The sequence below is a fragment of the Dipodomys spectabilis genome, unplaced genomic scaffold (assembly GCF_019054845.1).
Source record: "Dipodomys spectabilis isolate Male_0828 unplaced genomic scaffold, ASM1905484v1 ptg000254l, whole genome shotgun sequence".
Lineage (NCBI taxonomy): Eukaryota > Metazoa > Chordata > Mammalia > Rodentia > Heteromyidae > Dipodomys > Dipodomys spectabilis.
In genome coordinates, this window is record NW_024870931.1 from 2,423,862 (window position 1) to 2,447,703 (window position 23,842).

At 39.8% G+C, this 23,842-nt stretch overlaps 1 pseudogene; it reads left to right on the forward strand.

Annotated features, from left to right (window-relative positions):
• Positions 1–1,737: 1,737 nt before the first annotated feature.
• On the forward strand, positions 1,738–18,538 carry LOC122124919 (annotated as a pseudogene).
• Positions 18,539–23,842: the final 5,304 nt, after the last annotated feature.

A 23,842-nucleotide genomic window follows, 5' to 3' on the forward strand; every position in this document is an offset into this window, starting at 1 on the left:
CAGATATTCAAGGCAACCTATTCCTCAGCAGTTGCTGGCAAAAGAATGGAATTACAATGAATGATGTAAGATTAATGAAGGTTGAGGCTGGAAGGGGCCCCGTTTCCCCTGTGGTCCACAGTTACCTGATACCTGAACAAAATCCAAAATGTAAGAGAAAGTGATGTCTGTAAGATGGGGCAGCCACTAGTATGTGGGAAAGATTTCCTGAAAGAAACCCATCTGTTCTGAGCTCCAGGCCTTAACTGAATGTCTGAAATGACAAACAAAACTATCCAATCACCAACCTCAACATGCCCAAGATGAAACTCATGGTCCCTTCCAAGTGTTGTATTTAGTTGTGACAAGCATTCCCATTGCAGATGCCCACGCCAGCAAAAGAATCGTCACCTCAGCTTTATCATCCATACCAAACACAGTCCCAAGTCCTGCTGATCTAGTCACTCTTACTTATATCCACTACTACCATCCTAAGTCCAAGTGACCTCATCAGTTCTTCCCTGGATAATACACTCTAGTTTCTTCACAGCACAGTTAGAGTGGTCCTTTCAAATATAAATTGGTTGTGTTTAAGGCACTGCTCCTGGAATGAAGACTAAAATTAGGTCTTTGTCTAATCCTTCTCCTCCCAGTCACACTGCTTTCCTGTGAGCTTAATAAGGTTTGCACTCCATCCCACCTCAAGACGTCTTCATCTGCCCCTTATCATCTTTCCCTTTCACCTTCACCTTCATTTCCAAAGTAAAGCTTTCCCACGCATCCTCATGGTCAGACCCTTGCACTAGGAGTCACATCCTCATGGTCAGATTCTTGCACTAGAAGTCATGTCCTCATGCTCAGACCCTTGCACTAGGAGTCACGTCCTCATGGCTAGACACTTGCACTTGGAGTCGCATCCTCATGGTCACATTCATGCACTAGGAGTCACATTCTCATGGTCAGACCCTTTCATTAGAAGTCACATCCTCATGGTCAGACACTTGCACTGGGAATCACATCCTCATGGTCAAATCCTTGCACTGGGAGTCACGACCTCATGGTTAGATCCTTGCACTTGTGCTGGGAGTCATGTCCTCATGGCTATTTCTTTGCACTAGGAATCACGTCTTCAAGGTAGAACCTTGGAACGGAAGTTAGAAAGGATTCCTTCTTTTTTCTCAGTATGCAGACTAAGGTCTAAGGTCCATAACAAGAAGCAGCTGGTGCTTCTTCAACAACACACTAAATGCTAAGTACATGGCTGTTGAATGGCTAAGTGAATGTGTAACCTTCACAGACGTGTGGCAGACATGGAAAGTACCCCAAGTTCCATGGGGTTACAGGATAGCCAAGACTGATCCCCTGGTTGGCAATGCAAGTCACCTGCGTCCATCTGTTGTGGTTTCACCTCTGGCCCCGTCCCTCCGGAATGGGCCGGGGGTGGGGTGCAGAGGTCAAGTGAAGTAACAGCCACCGGCCTGTGATTGGGCTCTCTGGCTCACCGGTTGGGAAAGGGGAATGTCTCTGGGTGCTGATTGGCTGCCTCACGGCGGTTGGGTAGGCAGCGGTAGCAGCAGTGGCAGGGGCAGGTGCTTGGAGGGACTGGACAGGGCCCAGCAGAGAGGGAGGAGGCAGGTGGAATGGGTCCTTGCCACAGGATGTGCTGAGCGTTGCTTGTGTGGGCTGCCTGCCTAGACCTGCAGTGACCAAAGCTGGATAAGGGTGCTCTGGTGCCCTGTGGCCACCACCAGCGATTCTATGCAGGAGAACTTTTGCTGGGTCGTGGCCAACCGCTTCTACCAGCTACTGGAAGGTGAGTAGGTCCGGTTCCACATCCTGTGCGATGCCAATCGCTCTCGCCAGCAGCAGCAGCTGCATAGCCACAAGCAAGACAAGACCGCCATGGTGGCTGCAGCCTCGGTGGAGCTACACAGGAACTTAGGTTCCCAGGCTGGACGCTGGCGGCGGCCACAGGGAGTCTCAGAAGGAGCTCAAGAGCCTCCCGGTGCCCGGTGAGCCTTGGCAGGACAGTCCAGGCCCTCAGCCACCAGGTACATGGGTAGGAGAGGAGAGGAAGGGCACGGGGTACAGGACAACCAGGCCAGCTGCCTAGATCCTTGGCATGAGACCAAGGCGCTGTGTGCAGCGAGGATGAGAGCCCTGGAGGCATTTCATGTGCCAAGAGTGCTCTTGGCCACGAAGGTGGGAGCCTATGAAAGGGGGAGCCTGGCTGGCACCCCAGTTGGCCCTGGAGTGTGACAAAATTGGGGTGCCACCGAGCCAGCAAGCAAGTATGGAGCGGGCTGGTGCTTCCACCACCACTGGCCCAGCCCACACATGGTGAGGAAGGGGACAGGCATGAAGGGAAGGGGGCGGGCCGGTGGGGGGCCACAGAGGATGGGGGTGGGGTTGCCTTTCTCTACCTGGCGCTGGCCTGGCTGCACTTGCATTCCTGAATCACCCCTGACTGCTCTAAGACAGGCGTTCCTAACCCTGGCACCTCCAAGCTTCTAGATGTCTCCCGCCTCATCAGACCATGGCCTGGTGCAGGAAGAGGAAGGGCACTTCAGAAAACACTTCCACCTGACCCGCCCTGGCCTGAGGCGTCTGCACCTGCCTCCCATTTCTTCCCTGAGTGCTGAGTGAGGTGAGTGGTTGTCATGAGGTGAAGTGTGTGGTTGTCACTCTTCTGATTGTTGAGGTTAGCTGTGTGGTTGTCACTGTTCTAGGTGTTGAGGTTAGATGTGCAATTGTAACTGTTCTGAGTATTGAGGTTAGGTATGTGGTTGTCACTTTTCTGAGGAAAGAAGTTAGGTGTGTAGATGTCACTGTTCTGAGTACTGAGGTTAAATGTGTAGTTGTCACTATTCTGAGTGTTGAGGTTAAGTGTGTAGTTGTTACTGTTCTGACTGAGATTAGGTGGGTAGTTATCTCTGGTCTGAGTCGAGGTTTGGTGTGCACTGCTCTGAATATTGAGGTTAGGTGTGCGGTTGTCACTGTTCTGAGTACTGAGGTTATGTGGTAGTTGTCACTGTTCAGAAAACTGAGGTTAGGCGTGTATTTGTCACTGTTCTGAGTATTGAGTTTAGGTATGTAGTTGTCACTATTCTGATGACTGAAGTTAGATGTGCAGTTGTTGCTTTTGTGTGTATTTAGGTTAGGTGTGTGGTTGTCACAGTTCTGAGTGCTGAGGTTAGGTATATAGCTGTCACTGTTCTGAGTAGTGAGGTTAGGTGTGCAGTTGTCATTGTTCTGACTGTTCTGAGATTGATGTTAGGTGTGCAGTTGTCACTGTTCTGAGTTTTGAAGTTAGGTGTTTGGATGTCACTGTTCTGAGTGTTTGAGATATGCAGTTGTCACTGATCTGAGTACTGAGGTTAGGTGTGCTATTGTCATTGTTCTGAGTATTGATGTTAGGTGTGTGGTTGTCACTGTTCAGAGTACTGGGGTTAGGAGTGTAGTTGTCACTGCTCTGAGTGTTGAGGTTAGATGTGTAGTTGTCACCATTCTGAGTGTTGAGTTTAGGTGTTCTGTTGTCACTGTTCTGAGTATTCAGGTTAGGTGTGCGGTTGTCACTAGTCTGAGTATTGAGATTAGATGTGCATTTGTTACTGTTTTGACTGTTCTGAGTATTGATGTTAGGTGTGCAGGTGTCACTGTTCTGATATTGAGGTTATGTGTTTGGTTGTCACTGTTTTTAATGTTGAAATGAGGTGTGTAGTTGCCACTGTTTTGAGTAGTGAGTTCATGTGTATATTTGTCACTTCTGAGTATTGAGGTTTGGTGTGCTGTTGTCAGTGTTCTGAGTATTGAAGTTAGGAGTGTGGTTGTCACGGTTCTGAGTATTGAGTTTAGGTATGTAGTTTTCACTGTTCTGAGTATTGAGGTTGGGTGTGTATTTTTCACTGTTCTGAGTACTGGAGTTAGTTGTGAAATTATCACTTTTCTGAGTATTGAGATTAGGTGTGTAGCTGTGTCTGTTCTGAGTTGAGATTAGGTGTACAATTGTCACTGTTCTGAGTGTTGAGGTTAGGTGTGTAGTTGTCACTGTTCTGAGTGTTGGGGTTAGGTGTGCTGTCATCACTCTTCTGAGTATTGAGGTTAGGTGTGTGGTTGTCACTTTTCTGAGTAGTGAGATTAGGTGTGCATTTGTCACTGTTTTGACTGTTCTAAATATTGGTGTTAGCTGTAGAGTTGTCACTGTTCTGATTACTGAAGTTAGATTTGTAGTTGTCACTTTTCTGAATGTTGAATTTAGGTGTGCAGTTGTCACTGTTGTGAGTACTGAGCTTATGTGTGTAGTTTTCACTGTTATGAGTATTGAGGTTTGGTGTTCTGTATTCAGTTTTCTGAGTATTGTAGTTTTGAGTGTGGTTGTCATTGTTCTGAGTATTGAGATTAGGTGTGCAGTTGTCACTGTTCTGAGTACTGCAGCTAGGGGTGTAGTTGTCAATGTTCTGAGTAGTGATCTTAGGTGTGTAGTTGTTGTCATTAGCAGAGCTTGTTTGCCTATTCCTGGCTTGGTCAAGACTCATCCACTGCTTTCTAGGCAGCAGAAGCTCACGCCTGTTCTCCTAGGTCTTCAGGATGCTAAAATGGAAACAAGGTTGAAAGACAGCCTGGCAGGAAAGTTCAGGAGACTCTTACCTCCTGTTAACCATGGTGGGGTTGCAGTTCACTGGTGGAGTGACAACCCTGAGCCAGAAGTCTTGAGGGACAGTGCTCAGGCCTGAGCATGGACATGCGTGCACACTCACATATACATGTGTGCAGACACACACACAAAGTGTGAGTTCATGCCGTCAGAAAATTTTAAGTGCTAGCACCTTGACTTGTGCAAATCGCGACTCTACCTTTATCTGTGTGGAGAAGATTTGTTGCTTGAGAATCAGAAGTCTGTAAAATAAAGTCTGTAATATAAAGATGCTGAAAACCAAATGCTATTCGGTATGTCAGTAAGTGCATGACCTTACTTAATCAAATGAGATAATGCACTTTTAACTTACTTTTTTCTCAAATTAGATAAATATAAAATTAAATGAGGCAAGGATTCTCCATTTATTTACTGATCTACGTAGTTTTTGCTGTAATAGTTTGAACTGATGGACTCACTAATTTTTAGATATAGCTGTCTCCCTCTGCTTCCTACAAAGCTGAGATTAGAAGTGCGTGCCATCATGACTTCATGTCTAGCTTCATTTTTTTAAACAAATGAAAATGTTGTGTCCTTTAGAAGAGTGTGACACTGCAGCTAGTATTGCTAATAAGCTGACTTTTCACTGTTTTCAATTTTAAAATAAAATTTTGTCATTTTTTTCTTATAGTATTGAGGATCAAACTTGGGGCCTCAAGCAAGCCAGGCCAAAGAACATTATCAATGAACTACAGTCCTACCCTGTGGTGAAAATTTTAAACATGTATGACATTGAATGAACACCCTTTATTTTTCCTGATGTCAGCACTGTGAATTTATATACAAATTTAATTACATAAATGCACAGTGCTTTTTCTTTTTTCAAAACTTAAGTGATATAACCTGGGATGCAGTCCACTTCCTGCCTGACAGTGCACTTACCAACTTTTCTGTCCATTTAGAGTCTAGGCAATCTGGCTTTTGAGATCTATATTTACAAATCTTGAAGTAATTTTATAGGTAGAATAAGGTGCATAATACAAGAAAGCACCTCATTAATTTCCATTTATGTAGTTACTGTACTAAATTTATCTGTAATGAGTGTTAAAGTTCTACACAAATTTCTGTAAGCCCTGTTATGAAGGTCTGTGATTTTCTCTACTTAAATATTTTATTTATTTATTTTATTGTGAAAAAACCATACAGAGGGGTTACAATTACATGGGCAAGATAATGAGTACATTTCTTATGAAGCATTGTTGCCCCCTCCATTGTTTCCCATTCCCATCCTTTCCCATTTCCACCCCACCCCCACCCCTGCCAAAGTTGTAAAGTACATTTTTCAACATAATGTCTTGTACATCTCATTGTTGCAATGGGTCCACCTGTATCCCTATTTAAACAATTTGTTTTTTTCCTTCCCCTTTAAAATTATACCTGTTATGCCAAGGTCACAGGACCCCCACCAAGAAGAACTCTACAGCTGTTTTATTTAAACAGGCTGCAGCTCGGGCCTCATCTTACACTCTGACACAGTGGTGCTCAGGAGGAGAGCACTGAGCTAAGGGTGTGCAGGTCTTATAAAGGTACACACCCAGGTGGTTTATCACCACCTATTGCTCTGCTACAAACAAGCAACAAGTGGTCACTGCCTCAAAATTTTAACCCTTCATTCCCCCCCATTGACTTATGGTCCTGAGACACAATCTTGTAGCTAGGGCCCAAAACTAAATTTCAATACCTCTCGAACTTGAACGGGTATAGTCCCTCTCTGACTTACCCATACTATTAAACAACAATATCAATAACAATCAGTTTATTTTTCTTTTCTTGAGGTGTGTGGTTGGGTAGGATTCTTGCAGAATTCCCATGTTTCCCCACGGTCATCCAGGGCAAAGGGGTCAGCTGGTCTGGCATGGGAGCAGTGGATCCAAGCAGCAAGGGCAGGAGGAGTAGTCAGTAGCACCACGTAAGGTCCCTTCCACCGTGGTTCCAGAGATCTCAAGTTGTGCCTTCGAACAAACACCCAGTCCCCTGGTTTAAACAAATGGGGGGTAGGAATAGAAGCAGAATCATAATGTTCTAAGCTGGGGCCACATACTCTTATGCAACAGCTGTAAATAGTCAAGCTTACACAGAAATTCAGTATCATCCAAATCAGCAAGCAATTCAGTCTGAAGACTAGGGATAATGGATGGAGGGGGTCCATGCATTATTTCAAAAGGAGTAAAGCCAAACCAATAGGGTGAAGTTCTTATTCTAAACAGGGTAAAAGGAAGGAGTGATACCCAATCTGCACCAGTCTCCAAGGCCAATTTATTTAAGGTCTCTTTTTTGATTCATTCTTTCTACCTTCCCTGAACTCTGGGGTCTATAAGCACAGTGCAATTTCCAATCCATCCCAGTTGCTGTGGCTATTCCCTGACTTACTTTTGAGATGAAGGCCCATCCATTATCTGTCCCAATGGTGGATGGGAAGACATACCTGGATAGGATTTCTTCCCGGATCTTCTTAGCCATGACTTTCGCAGTCTCATGTTTGTTGGGTAGGCTTCAACCCATCCTGAAAAACTGTCTACAAAAACTAGCAAATATTTATATCCAAATTTTGCAGTTTTAATTTCTGTGAAGTCTACTTCCCAATACACACCTGGCCTAACTCCACGGAGGCAAGCTCCTATTGAAACCGGTTGATTGGGGGCATTGGTGAGCTGACAGGCTTCACAATTTTTAACAAAGTCCTCAATGAGTTGATTTTTACTTTGGAGTGTTGGAGCATGTCCTGCAGTCTTCGGGTTCCCATGTGAGGGACGCGATGAATTCTCTTTAGAATCCCCTTCCCCAATCTTTTTAGCAAGATAACTTTCCCCTCACCAGTTTTCCTTCTCTGTCTGGAGGTTTATAGGCCATGGGAATTTTCTTTATCCACTGCAAGTCTTCTTGGGAGTACTGAGGCTCAGGAGGCAAAGCTCGTGGCCGTGGGTCTACTAGAGTCAGCTCTGGGCTGGAGGGCTCCTTAGCTGCCTGATCGGCCAAGTTATTTCCTTTGGTTATAGAATCAGTTCCCTTTTGATGGCCAGGGCAGTGCATAATGGCAATATTCGTTGGTTCCCATCTGGCCTGGCTGAGGCTTAAAATTTCTTGTTTGTTTTTAATAGATTTTCTCTCAGCTGTCAGCAGCCCCCTCTCTTGGGAAATGGCACCATGGACACGCACGGTGGCAAAAGCATACCGACTGTCTGTGCAAATGTTTAGTCTCTTCCATTTTCCCATCTGTAGGGCTTTTGTTAGTGCCACTAGCTCTGCTCTTTGTGCAGACATTCCCTGGGGGAGTGCTTCTGCCCACACTATCTCAGTGTCTGTGATGATTGCTGCGCCTGCATATCTTTTTACATCTCGAATGAAACTGCTGCCGTCTGTGAACCCTGTATGCTCAGCATGTGATAGTGGCGATTCCAACAAGTCTAGCCTCTTTTCCTTTGCCCAGTCTCTCTTTTCACGCTCAATTTCATGTTTTCTGTCCTTCCTTTCCTGTCTTTGCCACGGCTACTAGATCCCTAATAGACCTCTCACGGAGAGTCAGATTCTACAGCTGTTTTATTTAAACGGGCTGCAGCTTGGGCCTCGTCTTCCACTCCGACACAGAGGAACCCAGGAGGAGAGCCCTGAGCTAAGGATTTTCAAGTCTTATAAAGGCACACAACCGTGCAGTTTAGCCCCATTTGTTGCTTTGCTACAAACAAGCAACATGTGGTCACTGCCTCAAAACTTTAACCTTTCAATACCAACATCAAATACAGTGAAAGCAGGGATTATACCATAGGGGAGGGACATAAAAAGCAAGAAAGAAATCATCTTATAAATATGTTCAAAACAATCGCAGGAAAGAAAAAAAAACATTTCTTCATGTATCTATTGACTATCCTTTCCTCTTCAGAGAAGTTTCTCTTTAAGTCGTTAGCCCACTTATTTATTGGGCAGTTGTTTCTTTGAAGATTTGGTTTTGGGGGATTTAATTTTTTAAGTTCTAGGTATATTTTAGATATGAGTCCCTTGTCTGTATAACCCATGCTTTCACTGTATTTGATGTTGGTATAATTTGTGGGGGGGAAGGGAAAAAACAAATCGTTTAACTAAGGATACAGGTAGACTCATTGCAATAATGAGATGTACAAGACATTATGTCAAAAAACGAACTTTACAACTGTGGTGAGGGGTGGGGGGAGTGTCGGGTGGGGAGAGGGGGGAGTATGGAAAGGGATGGAAAGTGGAAACAAAGAGGAGGCTACAATGCTTGATAAGAAATGTACTCGTTATCTTGCCCATGTAATTGTAATTCCTCTGTACGGTATTCTCATAATAAAAAAAAACAACAAAAAAACATTTGAATCCTTATCTTGGGGTTCCAATCCAGATGCCCCTCAATAGATGAATGGATAAAGAAAATGTGGTATATATACACAATGGAAGTCTATGCCTCCATCAGAAACAATGACATTGCCCTATTTGTTAGGAAATAGAAATGCTTGGCAAAACTCATATTAAGTGAAGTAAGCCAGGTCCAAAGAAACATAGATCCTATGGTTTCCCCTATTTGTAACAACTAGTATATGTCAGACAAGCAGAAACTGTCAGATAAGTTGATGTTAGGCAAAATGAAACATTTTAAATTTAGTCTGAAGATTGAGTGAATGCTTAGCATAGAGAAATGTCAAGCACTTGGGAATACACTTTTTGACATACACCAGAAACATTAATCCTCCAGAATGTGGGAATTAGATGCTTGCCCCGTGGAATTGGAAGTTTTAATGTACTAAACTATCCAAAGCTGTACAGAAACCTATGAGAGGCCCTTTGCTCAGTATATTCTCGAACCATCAGAGACTGTTTCAGCTCGCTTTCCTCAGCTTTCTTCAGAGCCTAGGAAACCCTTTGAGCAGAAATGCAACTATTTTATGGGAACTCTTGCTGGAAATTTTACTGTATTCTTTTCTTTTTCTAAGCTTGTGTTTAGATCAGTGATCAAATGCTAATGCAAGCCTTTTATTGGAAAGGGCTGGTGAAATGCAAGTTGCTGTTCTAGTATGGAAAAGCAAGGTGGGTTCAATGGCAGTTTTGACCTCTTACAACTGATTTGGGGGGAAAATGTCTGTCACTATTAGATTTGGTCTTTGGAGATTTAGAGGGAGAATGTAGTATTTGCAGGATATTGGTAAATATCCTAGTAAGTAGCCAATTCTATTTAACACTTCAATTTTCATACAGAAATGATGGAAATGACTTTACTATAAAGCAAGTTTAATTGATATAGTTAAAAATGAGGTAGCAGAAAGAAGGTAGAATAAGCAATTAAGTAATTCTGTAGTTGAATGGAGATACTATAATGGTAAAACACAAATGCTTATGGGTTGCAAATAGAAAATCTAAAACAAATCTTTTAATTTTTCAGTTTGCTAACTTTATTTATGTAGGTGCTAATTCTAGGGATTGAACTTAATGCCTGGGCTCTGTCCCTTAGCTTTTTCTTTTGCTTATGGTTAGTTCTCTACCATTTGAAGCCACAGCTCCACTTCTGGCTTTCTTAGAGATAACATAACTTTTGTGCCTGGGTTGGCTTCGAACTCTGATCCTCAAATTCCATTCTTATAAGTACCTAGGACTACAGTAATAAGCCACCAGTGCTCAGCTTCAACTTGGTTTTTTGTTGTTTTGTTTTCTTTTGTTTTGTTGTTGTGGAGCTTTAGCACTGGGTCTGGATTTTTTCCCTCAGATCTTCTGTTCAAGCCTAGCACTCTACCGCTTTGAACCACAGTGCTAATTTCAGTTTTTCTGGTGGTCAATTGGAGATAAGAGCCTCATGGTTTTTCTGCCAGGCTGGCTTTGAACCACGATCCTCAGCTCTTGACCTTCTGAGTAGCTTGGATTTCAGGTGTGACCCACCAGTGCCTGGCTCAACTTATTAACAACTTAGTGACATTTTCCCCCTGATTTCAACTACTCCTTCTATTTTGGTTGATCTGATTTGTTTCTACACTAGAAGTATAATCCTCTATGAAAATATCATAAAGTGATGTAAGTTAGATTTAAATAGTTATTGATATTATAGGATATTAGAGCCATATCAGAGTGAACTTAAATCTCTTGTGCAATATTTGGCACTCAAAAACATTTTATATTCAATGTAATTACATAATATTATGTTCGTGATGTACAAACAGGATTTTTATTTTAAGACTTGATAGTACTTACTTATTTGTGTTAGAGTATAAAGTTTAGTTAGGAAATATTAATGAGAAAACTGAAAAAAATCCCTGTATTTTTAAATTTTGTAATTTTTGCCAGTCCTGGGGCTTGAACTCAGGATCTGGGCACTGTCTCTGAACTGCTTTTGCTCAAGGGTAGTGTTCTACCACTAAGCCACAGTGCCACTTCTGCCTTGTTCTGTTTATGTGGTACAGGGCATCTTGCATGGTAGGCAACCACTAAGCCACATTCCCAGCTCTATGCCTGTATTTTCAATGTGGGTACATGAGAGAAATTTAATGAGATGTACACCCATTATTTGAATAAATTTTAATATTTTTCTATATGTACTATCAGCATGGTGTAATTACTCCTAAGGAAAATCAAAGAAGTATAGCAAAAGCTATAAATAGTATTTGAGGAGCCTTTTAAATCTAAGGGGGAAAAGACAATTTTGGAAGATTGTTTAAGAAATGACAAAGTTCACAATTTATTTACTAACTTATTAGATCGCTTAAAATATAGGATTTGATTGCATATTCTAAAGCAGCAGAAGAGAAAAGACAAAAGAGTGTTAGCACTTTGTCCTTGTTTCACCTGGATGCTCGATTCTCAAATGGACAAAAAAACATACCTTCTTGAGTGAGTTGAAAACTGAGTTGAGGCACACACTAGAGACATATGGCAAATATCTAAATCCTATTAAAGGGAAGGAAAATCTTTTTAAAATACTATGTTAAGTACAATGTAATATTGTACTTTAAACTACAATCAAAGGCACTGGTATGTACTACTTTCCTGGATGAGGTTTAGAACTATGGTTTCATAAAGCTGCTTTTGAAATGTGAAATGTAGCTAGTTTATTAAATTGTGTTAATAGAGGTCATCTATAATTAACCAGGTGTGGTGCATGCCTATGATTTTAACACTCAGGAGTCTTGATACAGAATGATTGTGAGTTCCAGGCTAATCTCAAACATATGTAATGACCTTATTTCAAAACACAGCAACAACAAAAAGAAAGAAAAAGATACCTATAATTATACGGTTTATCGTATACTCTCTAAAACATAAGTGAAGTCATAATAGTAATAAGGTTTTATTAAAATGAATAAATTCTAGAAAATAACATCAGCAACTTTTTCCCCTGAAATTCCCATTTATCCAGTGGTATTCCAACTGGTTTTTGGAAAAATGAAATCTTAAGGAACCTATAGAATTGTACCTAGTGTTTCATGGATGTTGTGTTTTAGCCCTCTGCTTTGGTTTTCTGCTGGCAGGCCAGAAGTGGACTCCTAGAAAAGGGGAGCAACAGGGCTGGAATGACAGCTGGAGAAAAGAGGTGATTCTTAATAGAGCTGAGCAGAGATCCTACAGGGAATATGGACCCTTTGAGACCAAGAGGCGAGCCGACTATACAGCTGAGAAGTTTTCAGCTGAAATGTATGTACAGTCCTCAACTGGGATGGTTGGGGAACCAGAGGACTTTTCAGAACAGCCATAACCCTTTGTGACCTTTCCATATTACAGATCTTAGGAACATTTTGATAGTTTAGGCAACAAGTCATTATTATTTTAGATGACACCTGAAAGATCTTCATGTATTTCAGAGATGACCTTATATCAAGATTCAGGGCCAGTTGTATAATTAAAACTAAATGTGGATCTGGGTTCTGTTGGCTCATGCCTGTAATTCTAGCTACTCAGGAGGCTGAGACATGAGGATCATGGTTCAAAGGCAACCCCAAGCATGAAAATCCTTGAGACTCTTATCTCTAATTAACCACCAGAAAACAGGAAGTGGTGCTATGGTTTAAATGGTAGAGTGCTAGCCTTGAGATGAAGAGCTGAGAGATAGCACCCAGGCCCAGAGTTCAAACCCCATGAACAACAAAAATAAATAAATAATAAATTAACCATGGGCTTGGAAGGTACTTTATCAGTACAGCATTGGGAGAGCTCTTTAGAATATACAAGGCCCTAGGATCAATGTCTAATACCACTGCAAAGGAAAAAAAATATTTTTCATAAGTATGAGAAGCACTCAGTGCAGTGTTATACACCAGTTAACATAGCTGTTTTGCAAGACACCACCTTAACTTATAAAAAGCTGAGTGTCGTGGTACATGCCTGTCACCTATGTGGGAAGCATAAATATGGGGTCCAGGCTGGCCTAATCAAAAGCAAGTATACAAAAGCAACAAAATAGCTGGACTCTAGTGGCTCACATCTGTAGTAATAGCTACTCAGAAGGGTAAGATCTGAGGATCACATTTGAAGTCAGCCCAGGCAGTAAAATCCATAATATTTTCTCTCCAATTAGCCAGATTAGAGCTGAGGCCTAATACAGCAGCAGCTGTAAACAACAACAAAAAAAAGGTAAGTAAAAGCTCAAGGTCCTGAGTGTAAGCACCAATACTGACACCAGAAAAAAATAAACAAGTAAATAATCAAAAGGACCTGGAGGCATGGTTCAAGTAGAGTGCCTTTGTAGCAAGCATACAGCCCTTAACTCAAGCCCCAGTACAGCAAAACAAAACAAAACCAAAACAGATGAGTATATTCGATTCTTTAAAATTTTACTTTGAAGTTTTACATTAAGGAGCTAATTTTAGAGTAGGGATATAATTAGGGTTTTGATTGAGCATTATGAATTCAGACTCTTAAATAGATTAAACATATTCTTAATTCTATGATCAGCTAAGTAGGCTATCATGAGACATGTGAAGAAAAGTCAAATATGATACATGATACCAATCTCTGGAAAGTTCTCTGGTGTGAAGTAATGCATAGGACTGGTGCATTCTACCATGTCTCCTGAGTCAGAGCAAAGCCTTCTACAAATGCAGTTATTATTTTGCTTATGCTTAGCACGATAGTTCTGTGTTCAGGGAGTCAAGTTTCTCAAAGTGTTTTGACTTCCTGCCATCCAAATTCATTTAGGACCCTGTCCTAAACAAAGTCTTAATCAAAGAACATGGCTTTATAAGGCTGGAGTAAGGAACCGTTTTCCACCAAGCTCTATTTGGATATTTATAACCTGTCATGTACCAAATGATTTTTCAGGCCTTATATGGCCCATGGGTCAAGTGTACCTCATCCCTGCTAGAGTCAATTAGAAATAAGTAAATAAAGGACATGTAGCAGAAAGCAGCATATCTGAAGTGGTGTGCATATGGTGACTAACTAGAAGGGACACATAAAACAGCAATGCACAACCTGGTGGATCTGCCACAAGGTTAGAGAAAGTTCTGGAAAATCTCACTTTATTTTTTATTTTTTCGTGATTATTTCAAATTTTCTCTGTAATGGCCACTTTTATATGTAAAGCCTCTTGGATAAGAACTAAATTTTTGAAAGGTTTATGTATTTTTTCTCTATTCAGACTTTTATTCTATAGAAAAAATGAAATTTTTGTTCAAATGCAGAAACCGTCGTTGCCATCATTTTAAAAAAGTATGGAACTTTAAAAAGTATAGTTGAACATGTCACCTTTTCTTTTTTTAATAAGTATGGTAGCCTTAAAAAGATAGATTTTTGTGACATGAAAATCTGTCTGTGAAGTGAAATAACATATGTAATAGTAGGGGCACAGGGATATGAGACAATGAAGTGACTTTTCTTTATTTCTTTTAAAATAATTTGATTTATAAAAACATGGCAAGAATTACATAAAATATTCTCTTATACCCTTCATTTGGATTCCCTGAATATCAACTTCTTAACATACTTGCTTTACCATTCTCTCCTTTTCTACATACATAGTTTTCTCTTTGTCATTTAGAAATAAGATGTGTAAGTGTTCCTTTATCCCTAAATACTTTATGTATTTGCCAAAAACAATGACAGAATTATTAAAGTAATTAATATTGATATAGCACTATTATCTGATTCTTTAAATTATTTAATTTGCATTCAAATTTCACGAAGTGTTCTACCTTCTTTAATCTGGAATAAAGTGTAGACCAGTTATTTTTGTAGCATACATATTTCTCACATGACCCATTGAGAGGACACAACTTCTGATGCTCCTACCAAATGTAAATGGCAGTGTTCCCTGGTTTTCTGGTGGTTAATTGGAGATAAGGGTCTCACGAACTTTCCTGCACAGGCTGTCTTTGAACCACAATTCTCAGATCTCAGCCTCCTGAGTAGCTGGATTACACGTGTGAGCCACTGACACCCAGCTCAGGTTTCATGATCCATATGTTATTCTTCTGCATTTTGTGTTGGAGTTTGTCAAGAATTAAACTTCTTGAGTACAAGATTATTTAATTTTCATCAAGTTTTAAAATACAAAAGACCTGGTGTGCTGCTTCACACCTGTTGTTCTAGTAATTATGAGGCTGAAGCAGGATAATTGCAAGTTTGTATCCTGGGTTAGATTAGGAAGACCACGTTTCAAAAAAATGCAAACTCAAAACAACCACAACAACAATAAAGGAAATGGGAAAAAAGTATATGGAATATATACTGTTTTCAAGGATTACAACACAGGGATGATTTTAGGCTTGGTTTCTATCATTAATATATTTGAGAAGACTTTGGTGTTTTGTTGTTATCTGATCTAGATTTCTATATATGTAGGACTGATTTTCACTGATGTTGTTTCCCATGTATGTGTTTGCTGTTCAAGTATTGCGTAGACTTTTTTTTTTAAAGATTTGTGTTACAAACAACCCAGAATAGCCAAAGCAATTACAGGCAAAAGAAACAATGAAGGACAAATCACGATACCAGATTTCAAGCTCTTCTACAGAGCCATAATAACAAAGACAGCTTAGTATTGCCACAAAAACACACCCGAAGAGCAATGGAACAGACTAGAAGATCCAGAAGTAAAATCACACACCTATGTTCATCTGACACTTGACAAAGGAGCCAAAGACATACAGTGGAAGAACTATTGGTGCTGGGAAAACAAGGTGGCTACATGCACAAAATTAAAAGAGGACCCCAACCTGTCTCCATACACTAGCATCAACTCAAAATGAATTGAAGACCTTCCCATCAAACCTGAACCTGTGAAACTACTGCAGGGCAGAGTAGGAGAGACAGTTGAACTTACAGGCACAGGCAGGAACTTCCTGAACAAAGTCCCCGGGTCACAACAAATTGGAGACTCGAAGAATGGGACTATCTTAAAACAAAATTTCAGCATCAATGAAGAAATAGAAACCAAACTAGAAAGATAACCAACTAATTGGGAAAAAATGTTCACCAGCAATAGATAAGAGAAAGGCCTAATATCCATTATATACAGGGAACTCAAGAAACTAAATCCTCCCAAATATAACCAAATATTAAATGGGAAAGCAGCTAAAGAGAAACTTCTCAGAAGAAGAGATACAAATGGCAAAGAAACACATGAAATGTTCATCATCCCTGGCCATAAAGGAAATGCAAATGAAAACACTGAGATACCACCTTACACCAGTCAGAATGGACCACATCCTAATGTCAGCCAACAACAAATGCTGGAGGGTATATGGAGAAAGAGGAACCCCTGCATTGCTAGTGGGAATGTACACTAACACAACCACTTTGGAAAGCAGTCTGAAGGGTCCTCAGAAAGCTAAATATAGACCTCCCATATGACCCAGCCATACCACTCCTAGGCATCTACCCTGAGCAACAGGAACCAGGATACAAGGACACATGCACCTCCATGTTTATTGCAGCACTGTTCACAATAGCTAAGATATGGAAACAACCCAGATGCCTCATTACAGATGAATGGATCAAAAAATTGTAGTACCTACATACAGTGAAATATGCAGGCATTAGAAAGGATAAAATAATGGTATTCACTGGAAATTGATAGAATTAGAATAAATCATTTCAAGCAAGGTAAGCCAAGACCAGAGAGACAAATGGCACATGGCTTCCTGATATGTGAATGTTAAATCAAAAATGCAAAGAGATATGACAAAATAAACAGGATTCAAGAAACAAAGGACCTCTACTTAATTTGTCATATCATTCCTAAATGACTCCATGTTCTCGACCTTATATATGGTAGATAGATAGATAGATAGATAGATAGATAGATAGATAGATAGATAGATAGATAGATAGATAGATAGATAGATACCATATATATGTACCATATATATGTGCACATCTGAGGGGAGCTAGGAGCAGGACACAGAATCAGAGGGAAATAGGAGACTATATAACAGAGGGGCACATCAGCTACATTGGACATTGAATGAAAATGAACTAAGGAATTCAAGGGCAGCAATGGAAGGGAGAGAATGAGAGGGAAAGAGGGAGCAGCTTACACTAAACAAAAGGAAAGAAAGGTACATATCAACCGATTTGGAAGAAATAGTTGTATTGTCAAAACTTATAGAATTCACAAACTTTATAGACCATGATAATGACAATTTGCCTTGTAAAGGTTAAAATGTGTATATGACTTTAAGTATTACTATCCCACAATACTGTGAAATTTGTGAATTTTATGTAATCACTGAATCTCAATAAAAATTATTTTAAAAATTATTAGCCTTTGGACTATATTCTAACAATTCATAATGTGCTATGATTTTTTTTTCTGTATTTCTATGTCTAGTCTAATTTACATAAGGAATTTTGATAGGTTAAAAATAATTTCTCTTTTCTCAAAATTATATTAAATGCTAATAAAGAATATTGGAAAAGAATAGAATTTTAAATCAGAAAAAATATGTTCTGTTTTAAAATTGATTTGGGTTTTGTTAGAAGGTAGAAAAGCCAATGTAGAGAATTTATTTAGCATAATGTTTTATATGAAAAAGGTAAGATTCATCATCAATACTTCTGCATTTGTTTTCAAAAAAAGAAAATTGTAAATTCGATCTTTTTTTCTATTGTGGTAAGAATGGCTTTTCTTAGCCATGAGAGAATGGTAGGATAATTTACTGGTGCAAGTATTGAAGCTATTAATAATCCGGATTACTTGATTTCAGGATCCGTTTTTGTTTTGGTCAGTCATGGGGCTTGAACTCAGGGTTTGGGCACTTTTTGCGAACTTCTTTGCTCAAGGCTAGTGCTCTACCATTTTAAACCACAGCTCTACTTTCAGTTTTCTTGTGGTTCATTGGAGATAAAATGTCTCTTAGACTTTCCTGCCTGGGCTGGCTTTGAACTTTGATCCTCAGATCTCTGCCTCCTGAACAGCTAGGATTATAGGCGTGAGCCACCAGTGCCCAGCCAGGATCTCTTTTAAATAAGTAATTTGTTGTTAGGGAAAATGTTTTGGAAAGCCTTTACAAATTAAAAAAAAGTTAATAAACAAGGTGTTGAAATGATTAAAAAGATGTATTCATTTAGAACTACATCTTAGGAGATTGGAGTCTAGTAGAAAAAAAGTAGGTCCTCAGAAAGCAGGAGGATGGGCAGAAGGGAAACTGGGCAGGTGATTACACCACCAGATCCTGGTAGTGTACCACACCATACAGGAACCTGGATGAGGCAGAACACTGGCAGAGGCTTGGGTTCTCTTATCATATTGCATTGTCATCTTTGACTAGACCAGTGGACAAGTTTGATTGAGAGAGGCCGCTGAAAGGATGTGGAAGCCCAAGAGGGGGCATGAGAAGCAGAGGGAGAGGCGGTCCGAGGAATAGAGCTTTTGATTCATATGACCACACAGGGAAACAACATTTTCAAACATACAGTGGGAATGATAAAACATAAGTCATTTTATATGTGCTATTTTCTACATAAATTTCAATAATATATGAATCTGTTAATTATGTATGAATATTTACCCAAATTCATATCAGGATGTTATTATGCTATTACTTTTTGAAAGGCTATCTTGGGACAACTTTTATGATCGCTTTTTCTGATGTAGAAATTGACTAGAGCGTCAGTAGTAGCTTAAAGGAATACTATTCATTTCTCTAGAGGTATTAGAACTGAAGACTGCATAGGTAGATATGGAGCTTGTACCTGGGGATTAGGTAAACAGACTAGGTAAGGGGTGAATGTGTGTCCTCTGAGAGCCTACGATGTAGTGGAAATCTATGTACCTTTATTTGCTTTTATTGAGAATTGTGATCACTGAATTATGCTTTATAATTATGTATCCTTAAGCAGAGACTGATTTGGGGCTTTGATTTACTGAGATAACATTTTTGGTGTAAGTACCAAGGTGATAACTTTATTTTTTTGGTTGTGGGGCTTGAACTCTGGGCCTTGGTGCTATCCCTCAGCTCTTCAGCTCTAGGCTACCACTCTAGCCACAGTGCCACTTCCAGTTTTCAGTGGTTTACTAGAGATAAGAGTCTTACAGACTTCCTTGACTGGGCTGCCTTTGAACCATAATCCTCAGATCTCAGCCTCCTGAGAAGCTAGAATTACAGGCCTGAGTCACCGGTGCCCAGCTTCTAGGTGATAACTTTTTAAAACAAGTTTGCTCTGTTGCATTTAGATTTGAAACTGCTTTTAAGGATCTTTTCGTATTTTATATTAGCTAATGATTTGTGACAGATGTCTACATACTTGCTGATGCCCAAACAAGTATATGGCCTGGCATATTTATGTATGTCTTAATAAGCTTTCTAAATTCCCACATATTATATACTTTTTGGAGACCTTTCAGAGTCCTTTTAGTTTCTTGGTATTGCTTCTTACTTTATAGACATTTGTAGATGTGGGTTGCAGCTCCAAGAGAAGTTTCTCCTGTATCTTCCTCCTGTTAGACATTTCTTTATGGTTTCATGATACTTTCAATCTTTGCCAGTTCTGCTAGAGTAGGTATGTATTTGGTTTTACAGGGGTTTTGGCTTTCATGGTGTCTGCTGACCAAGTGGTAGGATGTACTGTAGGGTAAGGGATGATGTAGAGCAAGGAACTGTGCAAGACAAGCTTTCCATAAATTAGAAACTTGATGCATCTGTACTTCTGTTCTTCTTCTTTTAAAGAGTCTAAGCTTTTTATGTAATCTTGTTTTTATTTGTTGTTAGTATTATTCTGGATACAGACAGTTCCAGGGTGACCTGGAGTTCTCTGTGTCCCAGGCTGGTCTCTAAATTGTTAGCTTGCTACTGCCACCTCTGAATGCTAGCATTACAGACATGTGCCACAATGCCAGGCAGAACTATACTTCTTTGAGTATCTGTTCTAAAAGACAAATGTATAAAATAATAATGCCAAATGTAACATTAGTTTTACTACCATTCTCTTCTATAGGACCTGAAGAGAAACTTTTTGAGTGGTTGCTCAATCTGGAATTCCATATTCTCAATGATCTTTTTCTTACTTCAATTGTATGTATGTATCTAGATATACATATATACGCATATACACATAATATCTATATGTATGTATGAAGAGGTGGCTGTGCCACTTGTGGGGCTTCCAGGAGTGGTGTTGGAAAGACGTGTCTCATGGCATTCATTTTGGGTTTCTTTGTGACAGGAATTTAGGTGGTGATAGTTAATAAATCAGTCTTAGAGTAAGACATTTTAATGTGTGAAGGATCTGGGGCTTGAACGTAGGGCCTGGGTGTTCACCCTGAGCTTTTATGCTGAAAGCTGGCGTTCTACCACTTGAGCCTTGTCTTCACTTCTGGATTTTTGGAGATAAGAGCCTCACTGATTTTCCTGCCCAGCCTGGCTTTGGACCACAATCCTCAGATCTCCGCCTCCTAAGTAGCTAAGATTACCAGTATAAGCCACCAGCATCAGGTAAGACTCACTTTTTGTGGTTTTGGTTGTGATTGTTGTTTAATTGTTTCTGTAGTTTTCAGAGCTCAGGTCTGAACTTAAATCCTTGCACTTGCCAGATGAGTTCTCTTACACTGAGCAAGTCCCCAGGCCCTCCTGTTTTTTTAATCAGCTGATGTGCAGTCAGTGCTGTCATGTGAACTTTGGATCCATGCGGAAGTGAAAGCAAAGAGATGTGCAGTTCATCCCTTGCTCATGCTGAAAACACTGGCAGCAGTGACTGGAATGAAGGACAGACTCACATGACTGAGTAATGACAATTGGAGTTTCCTAGGGCTGCCAGCTATTCAACAAATAAAGGATAGGGACTGATATCCATCCTATATAAAGGACTGAAATTAGACAGCAAAAAATCCAGAAAAAATCTAATTACATAGTTTTCAGAAGAAGAAAAAGATGGCTAATAAAGTCATGAGGAAATGTTCAACAGCCTTAGCTATAATAGAGAACATGCAAATTAAAACTGCAATAAGATTAAATCTACTTCAGTTGGAATGACAGCCACCAAGAAAATGTGGTAAGATGAATTAGAAAAGGAATCTTTATACTCTTTTGGTGGGAATGCAAACTAGTGCAACTATTATGGATATCAGTCTAGAAATAGACCCTTCCAAAGACTCCATTATACCAATATGAGGCGTATGTCAGTAGAATATATCAATATACCTGAAAGATGCCAGCATAACTCATGTTTATCACAACACTGTGCACAATAGCCAAATGATGGAATCAGACACTTGGAATCTTCTTGAACTGATAAAGAAGAAGTAATATAGATGTACCATGGAATGTTACACAGCCATGAAGGAAAATGAAATCATGTCGCTCTCAGAAAAGTGGATATAATAGAGGACATCATAATGAACCAAGCTAAAAAATAAAAATAAACAAAACACAAGATACGTGTTTTTTTCCGATATAGAAGCTAGGCCTAAAGAGCATATATATTCCTAGACATGATTGTAACTTTGTGTATATGGGCAGATTTACAAATTGAGTCTACATGATTTGTATTTCACCCTCACTCCAGTTAGAACGGCAAAAATCAAGCACTCTAACAACAACAGATGCTGGAGGGGATGTGGACAGAAAGGAACCTTACTTCATTGTTGGTGGGAATGTAAACTTGTTCAACCACTTTGGAAAGCAGTATGGAGGTTCCTCAAAAGACTTCACATAGAGCTCCCCTATGACTCAGCAATCCCACTTTTGGGCATTTACCCTAATGTTTACAAACAAGACCACACTAAAGCTACCAGCACAACTATGTTTATTGCAGCATTATTTACCATAGCTAAGATATGGAACCAACCCAGATGCCCCTCAGTAGATGAATGGATCAAGAAGATGTGGTATATATACACAATGGAATTCTATGCCTCCATCAGAAAGAATGACATTGCCCCATTTGTTAGGAAATGGAAAAACTTGGAAAAAATTATATTAAGTGAAGTAAGCCAGGCCCAAAGAAACGTAGGTCCCATGGTTTCCCTTATTTGTAATATCTAGTATATGTATGAGTCAAGCGGAAAAGGTCAGATAATGTGATGTCAGGAAAATGAACCCTTAGATGTGTATTTTAATGTTTTTTTTCTTTCATGCATGTGTTTCTAACACATTTATAAGATTATCTCTTTGTTGCTTTGTATGTCCCTCCCCCACAGTATAACCCCTGCTTTCACTATATTTGATGTCAGTATAACTTGTGGAGGAGATGGGGAAAAACCAGTTGTTTAAGGATACAGGTGGACCTGTTGCAACAATAAGAAGTACAAGTTGTCATGTCCAAAACGAACTTTACAAAGTTGGTATGGGGGGGGGGGAAGCGGGGGAAAGGGGGGGAAGGAGAAGGATTGGGATTGGGGGGGAGGGGGGAGGCTGGGAAGGGATGTGAAGGGTAAACAAAGGAGGAGGCTGCAATGCTTGGTAAGAAATGTACGCATTATCCTGCCCATGTAACTGTAACTCCTCTGTACAGTATGTTCACAAATAAAATTAAATTAAATTTAAAAAAAAAAACAAATTGAGTCTACAGGACTGTTTAAGAGGAGAAGGGAAAGGGAAAAAGGGAGTGAATAATTTTGAGATACATTATAACTATATATGAAAATAACATGAAAACTGTTGATCAATGGAAAGTTGGGGGAAGAGAGAGAGGCTGAGGCAGAGAACTAGGAAGAAGGTTGGCTACCTAAGGGGAAAGAGAATGAATATGGATAAGTAGATTTTTGTCAAAATAAAACTGAAACATTTTGAAATTGTTTTAAGAAGAGGGAGAAGGATAACATTGTGTGGAAATGTCACAACAAAATCTCCCCTTGTATAACTAATATATAATAATTTTTTTAAAGGAAGGGACTTGTTGCTCACATCTATACTCCTAGCTACTCAGGAGGTTAAGATCTGAGAATTAAAAGTTTGAAACCAGTTCAGGCAGATGAAACTGAGATAGATATTTGAATCTCTAGTTAAACAAGAAAAAAAAAATAAAAAGCTGGATGTGAAAGTGTACCTCTAGTGATAGAGTGCCAGCCTTGAGAGAAAAAGCTGAGCCAGGGGAGAGAGAGAGAGAGAGAGAGACCCTGAATTCAAGACTCGGAACCCGTACAACAAAAGAAAAACAAAACTAAAGTAGAATTTAATCAAAGTTCATGGCAAAAAGAAACTGTGAGGTTAAAAAATTGTTATTAATTATTTTGTCAGTCATGGGGCCTGTAACCTTGGCCTAGGCACTGTCCCTCAACTCTTCAGCTCAAGGCTTGTGCTCTACCACTTTAGCCACAACAACACTTCCAACGTTTTCTGCTTATCTGGTGCTGAGGAATTGAACCCAGGGCCTCATGCATGCAAGGCAAGCACTCTACCACTGATCCACCTTCCCAGCAACTGTTATTAATTATTAAAGAGATGTATAGAAGGGTTACCATTTCATAAGCATGTAATGAATTTTTTCTTTGGGGGCAATTTCACCCCTTCCTTTATTATCTCCGTTTCCCTCTCCCATCTCTACCTACAAATTGTATAGTTCCACAGTTCATTTTCCTGAAGGTGTCTACTGAGTACCACTGCTGCATTTGTTCACCATTTGTTCTTCCATTGCTTTGCCTCCTATTACCCACCAAAGACAGTTAAAGGAAAAACAGGCAAAAAACAAGAAACAAAGACCAAAAAGCAAAAAGAAAAAACACCATCTTCATCAACAAGAGGAAAAAATATTAAAAACTTGTTGCAATTTCCTGAAATTCATGTTGATAAATATTATTTTATA